Source organism: Arachis stenosperma, chromosome 3 (assembly GCF_014773155.1).
Source record: "Arachis stenosperma cultivar V10309 chromosome 3, arast.V10309.gnm1.PFL2, whole genome shotgun sequence".
Lineage (NCBI taxonomy): Eukaryota > Viridiplantae > Streptophyta > Magnoliopsida > Fabales > Fabaceae > Arachis > Arachis stenosperma.
Window position 1 is genome coordinate 106,910,691 of NC_080379.1, and position 6,279 is coordinate 106,916,969.

The 6,279-nt window shown below is 35.7% G+C and overlaps 1 pseudogene; it reads right to left on the reverse strand.

Moving 5' to 3' along the window:
• On the reverse strand, nt 1–1,170 carry LOC130966557 (3-ketoacyl-CoA synthase 1-like; annotated as a pseudogene).
• Between the last annotated feature and the right edge of the window lie 5,109 nt (nt 1,171–6,279).

The following is a 6,279-nucleotide window of genomic DNA, read 5'->3' on the forward strand; positions in this document are numbered from 1 at the left end:
TCAATATATAATTCCAACATTAATCCTAATGTAAATCACCATGTTCCTTCCTTTCATCACTTTCCTCCTCACCAACGATACGTAGAACATCAACTGCTCCAAAAGTGGCAGCACCAATGGCCCCAAAGTCGTTATGTTTGTTTTTAGTGCATCTCCGGCCACCTCCATCAGCTCGCTCGCTAGAAACACTCCAATTTTTCCCGTCTCATCTTCTCTCTGGTACACGCAGTTGTAGTTCTTGTCATCTGCGCCCTTGTGTGTCCTCATCATGTGAATCAGCTCGTACTTGGATCGTGCCCTATCCCACTACTGGTTCGACAGAAGCACGGCGGTGCCACCCATCTTAAAAATGCAGTTGCAGAGGAGCATGGACCGCTCGTTCTCGAAGTACCAGTTCAGAGTTATGTTCTCTGTGCTCACCACCATCGCATAGGAGTTGGGGTTCGCCTTGAGGAGATCCTTGGCGAGGTCAATGGAGATTAATCCGGCACTGCATCCCATGCCGCTCAGGTTGTAGTTTTTGCTGTTGGTCCTAAGCTTGTAGTGGTTGACGATCATGGCAGAGAGGGAAGGGGTTGGGTTGAAGAGGCTGCAATTCCTGAAAAACTGAATTTGGATTTAGGATTAGGGTTGCATACAAAATTAAAGGGTATTTTTGTAAATTTAACAATTTCAGTATCTAATTTTATTTCAAAGTAAACAGAATATTGAGACATAATTCAGTCCTATACACTTCTATACCAAACATAATACTAAGACTTTTTTAAGTTTATGTCTCTTATAGCATTTGTTTTGAGGTACTGAGACATAGACTGAGAAATTGAGACTCAGTATCATGTTTGTTGGTTCAAAGATTGGTACTAAAATTTCTGTCTTAGAGATGAAGATTGAAACTTTAATAACATTTTATACCTAAAATACCCTCATTTGAATTAATTAATTCCAATTTTATCCTTTGTACAAATTAAATTAGAGTTTCATTCTTGTTCCAATTTCTATCTCCTATTTTACACCAAACAGAATACTAAAATTTATTTCAATCTCTATCTCTTAGTCTCTATCTCTCAATCTCAATTTTTCTGTTTTTGTCTCTCCACCAAACCTAAATTTTCAATCCCTTGAGTGGTATGTTATAACGATCCTGCTTACATTATATGGATGCTCCTCCATTTTCGTTTGTTGCTTCAATAAAGCTATAATTACCTTATAATTAGATACAACTATTAGTTTTCAGAATCTAATGTCCCAATCTATTTTAAGATTATGGATCAATTTGGAAAGCATTGTATATTTGTATATCCCATATTCGTCATATAGCCTGCAATCAATCGCTTGTTATAAAACAAACTCCCACAACCCACATCTCTAGGTTAACTGATGTTGTCCCATAAGTATTCCATTTAATCTATTCGTTTTGAGTAGTTTAGGATTTAAAATTTATTATGTATCAATGAAAGAATAAGATATTCTGAGTGTGTCAACGTTTTAGTTAACTAGCTTTGTATTTTTTTTTGGTCAAGTTGGGTTAAATAATCCTCACTTTCAAACATTACAACATTACAATATTCACACACACTATATATTTATAAACCTAATATTAAGGATTTTTGTAACAATTCGATTTTTGATAAACAAACCTTTCTAGTTATTTTAAAATTTATTTTGCAAAATTTCGAATCATGGCCCAACAAAAATTGTGACGCTAGCCCAATGATAAAAAAACAAAAATTAAAAAAATGAAAAATTAAATACAAAAAGACAGTTAATAAGGTCAAAATTGACTTTATGAGGATAATTAATCTACTTAAGTCAAGTTTGACTAGTAAATAATAAATATTAGCTTACCATTGATTTATTTTATTCACTAGAGACTTTTTGAGCCAAAAATTCACTTTTAGTGACGGTTTTGCGTACAACTAGAAAAATTCTTGTAACCGAAAACTTCAAAACCAGTGGTAAAAATAATTTCAACCTTGGTAATTATGTTCCAAGAATAAATCTTAGCAATTAATTATTTTACCACACGGTAAAATTTATTCCGAACTAAATTTCTGACTAGTATTTCGCAAATAATTTCTAGAGACCCCAAATCTTCTTACTTGCCACCCAAGTAACTTGTCTTCTCAGCCTTTGGACCGAGACTATCTTAGTCTTTCACCCCTCTCTGCTGTGTTTTTAACCTCAAGTAATTAACTGCGGTTAACTGTGAATAAGCTCGACACGCAAGCGCTGAACAAGCTAAGCTTCCTCGTTTTCATGCCCCTTCTTTATTAAAGTGCAGTCCTTGACCACGAAAAATTCAGCCTCTTTTTTTTATCATAAATTCAACAAGACTTTGATTTTTTATTTAAGAAAGCATTGGCCACAAAATGCACAAAACACTTTACACATTTTTACACTTTTTTGACTGAATTCTTGAGAGAGAAATAGAGAAAATTCTCGCACTTGTTCCTCTACACCCCAGCCCCTACTTCAACTCTTCTTCCATTGTTCTTCATGTGTTCCTCAAGTACTCAATCCATACAAATACAAATCCTTGCCCGTTTTTGCTAATTCTTGTGTTTATACTGAAATTTCAGCAAGGTAAACTCTTGTTCTTTCTCCTTTTTTTGTTTTTTTTAAATAGTAACCATGATGAATTATTACTCTCCTCGTATAGAGAACTCTTCTTGAAGCACCCATGGAGCACGCCTAAGAAGTTAGAGAGATTCGAACTCAAAGTGGTTGAATTTTGATGTTTTGTGACACTTTCGGCCAAAAACGAAACTGCACTATTACCAGCTGTGCTTCTATCCTTGTGTGCACGTTTTCTAGTATGTGAAAGGTTTAATAACTGAATTATATAAGAGATAAGGGTTAGAATTAGTTAGATATTATTTGTGCTTGTTTTCGATATTCATATAAGTCACTTTGTGGTGATTTTGTGCTTGATTTTTAATTGTAAAATTTCAGTGATACTTCTCTATTTTTGGACTATTATTTAAGTGATATATAAAGCTTATTTGCCTCTAGAAATTGTATGAAACTACTAAAATTATTTGGAGCACTTGGGATTAAAGTTTCAAGCCTTAAGAGTCCTAAAGTGGATAAAAATAAAAAATTATATCGCTGGAAATTCAGCCACTAAATGATTATGAAAGTCATGTATACAAGGATAAAAAAGAGGTTAGAAAACTTATTTTAATCCTATGGAACAAAGGTGTAAAAGTAAAAAGGGTGTTATGGTCATTTTGAACTTAGCATCATCAAAGATAAATTATTAATTATATAAATTAATTGGGTTAAAATTATAATTACAATAAAATTTCGGATCTAAATAAAAGTTTTAGTAAAAATTAGAAGTAAAAAGGTAAAAAACGGTAACTACAATAAGTAAATAAATTAATAAAGGGTAAAATGATCTTTTAGGTTCCTAAGGGTAGAATTGGCATTAATTAAAATTATTATGAATAATTTGGTCATAGAAAAAATTAGGATTTACCTGGTAACATTTTGACGCTAAATCAGGTTAAATGGTAAAATGAGAGTACTTAGGGGCATATTAGTAATTTTAGGCATAAATTCAAATTAAAAATTATTAGTTAACTTAATGAAGGGTAAGAAGGTCTTTTAAAAAAAAAGTGAGGGTAAAATGGTGAAGTAATAATACTAGTGGTAAAAGTGTCACTAAAAGCCTAAAGAAAACTAGAAAACTAAGTTATATACAAAAAGGATAAAATTGGAAACGTACAAAAATATTAAGGTTAATGGTAAAATATGTGATAAGGCTGAGATATTTTAAAAAAGAATCGAAAATAAGTTTTGGTGGACGAAATTGTGATTCCTTTGTTATTCCATTTTGCAAAATTTATTGCTTTTCATTCCCTGGCAATGGCGCCAAAAATAGGATGCCAATACCATGGTTTCTATATAATTTTTCACAACTTCGCACAGCTAACCAGCAAGTGCACTGGGTCATCCAAGTAATACCTTACGTGAGTAAGGGTCGATCCCATGGAGATTGTTGGTAAGAAGCAAGCTATGGTCACCTTGTAAATCTCAGTTAGGCAGATTAAAATTATAGAATTTAGAAAATCAAATATAATTAATAAAAAGGGATAGAAATACTTATGTAAATTAATAGTGGGAATTTCAGATAGGCGCATGGAGATGCTTGTGCTCCTCTTGAATCTCTACTTTCTCATTGCTTTCATCCAATCCTTCTTACTCCTTTCCATGACAAGCTGTTTGTAGGGCATCACCATCATCAATGGCTACTTTCAATCCTCTCGGGAAAATGGTCCTATGCGCTATCACTGCACGGCTAATCGTCTGGAGGCATCACCCTTGGTTGATGGCTACATCCCATCCTCTCAGTGAAAATGGTCCAAATGCTCTGTCACAGCACGGCTAATCATCTGTCGGTTCTCAATCAGGTTGGAATAGAATCCATTGATTCTTTTGCGTTTGTCACTAACGCCCAGCCTTCAGGAGTATGAAGCTCGTCACAGTCATTCAATACCGGAATCCTACTCGGAATACCACAGACAAGGTTAGACTTTCCGGATTCCCAGGATCCTACTCGGAATACCACAGACAAGGTTAGACTTTCCGGATCCTCATGAATGCCGCCATCTATCTAGCTTATACCACGAAGATTCTGTTGGGGAATCTAAGAGATATGCGCCCGGCCTAAGGTAGAACGGAAGTGGTTGTCAATCACGCGCGTTCATAAGTGAGAATGATGATGAGTGTCACGGATCATCACATTCATCAAAGTGTTGTGCACCGTATATCTTGGAATAAGAATAAGAGAGAATTGAATAGAAAGTAATAATAATTGTATTGAAACTTGAGGTACAGCAAAGCTCCACACCCTTAATCTATGGTGTGCAGAAACTCCACCGTTGAAAATACATAAGTGAAAGGTTCAGGCATGGCCGAATGGCCAGCCCCCTGAGTGATCAAGAGACCGAATAATCAAAGGCTAAACAGTCAAGAGATTAAACTGTCAAAAGATGTCTAATATAATAGTTAAATGTTCTATTTATAATAAACTAGCTCCTAGGGTTTACATGAGTAAGTAATTGATGCATAAATCCACTTCCGGGGCCCACTTGGTGTGTTCTTGGGCTGAGCTTGATCTATCCACGAGCTAAGGCTTTTCTTGGAGTTGAACTCCAAGTTATGATGTGTTTTGGGCGTTCAACTCCGGATCATGACGTTTTTCTGGCGTTTAACTCCAGACAGCAGCATGTACTTGGCGTTCAACGCCAAGTTACGTCGTCAATTTCCCAATAAAGTATAGACTATTATATATTGCTGGAAAGCTCTGGATATCTACTTTCCAACGCCGTTAAGAGCGCGTCATTTGGAGTTCTGTAGCTCCAGAAAATTCATTTCGATTGCAGGGAGGTCAGATTCCAACAGCATCAGCAGTCCTTTTGTCAGCCTTTTTCAGAGTTTTGCTCAAGTCCCTCAATTTCAGCCAGAAATTACCTGAAATTACAGAAAAACACACAAACTCATAGTAAAGTCCAGAAATGTGAATTTAACATAAAAATTAATGAAAACATCCCTAAAAGTAGCTTGAACTTACTAAAAACTACCTAAAAACAATGCCAAAAAGCGTATAAATTATCCGCTCATCAAGTTTTCAGAAAGAAGAACATAAAAGTCCCTTAGAGATAAATTTTACTAAGATGTGCTCCGGAAAAGAACTGTAAATCTCAAGGTGCTTGAGGTTGTTTGGAGGCGGGTATTACCCACTAACTGCTAAAACTCTGTTTCCCCTTTATGTGTATATTATGGCGTTAAGCTTTGCGACGATTGTCAGTTGTCACGGACTGGTGGTATTCTTAATCACATCGACACGTATGCACGGACGGACACAAATCGGAAAACCATATCTAGGACAAGTTCCTAGGTAATGTCGGGTTGCAGGATGTAAATCAACATGTGAGCTCATGGCCTGCATAGGACTAGACATGCATTATACTTGGTTGCTACATTTATCTGTGATTGTGATTTATCTCTACTTCCTGTACTTTGTGTTTGTTTATTATTCTGCTATATACTTGTACTTGTACTTGTTTGTGTGACTTACCGACTTAACTGCGCGAAGTCTTAGACTTAGGATGTGGAACTCCTTAGGATTCCTATGTAGTACCCTGCTTGAAACATTAGGTTCTCACCCCTTACTTCTTTGTTCTGCAGATCCAAACTGGTGAGATCTTCTTTGAGTTTCCCGCCTTGGGACCAGCGAACAACAGTAGCATTACTAAAGGGTCAGAGCAACTT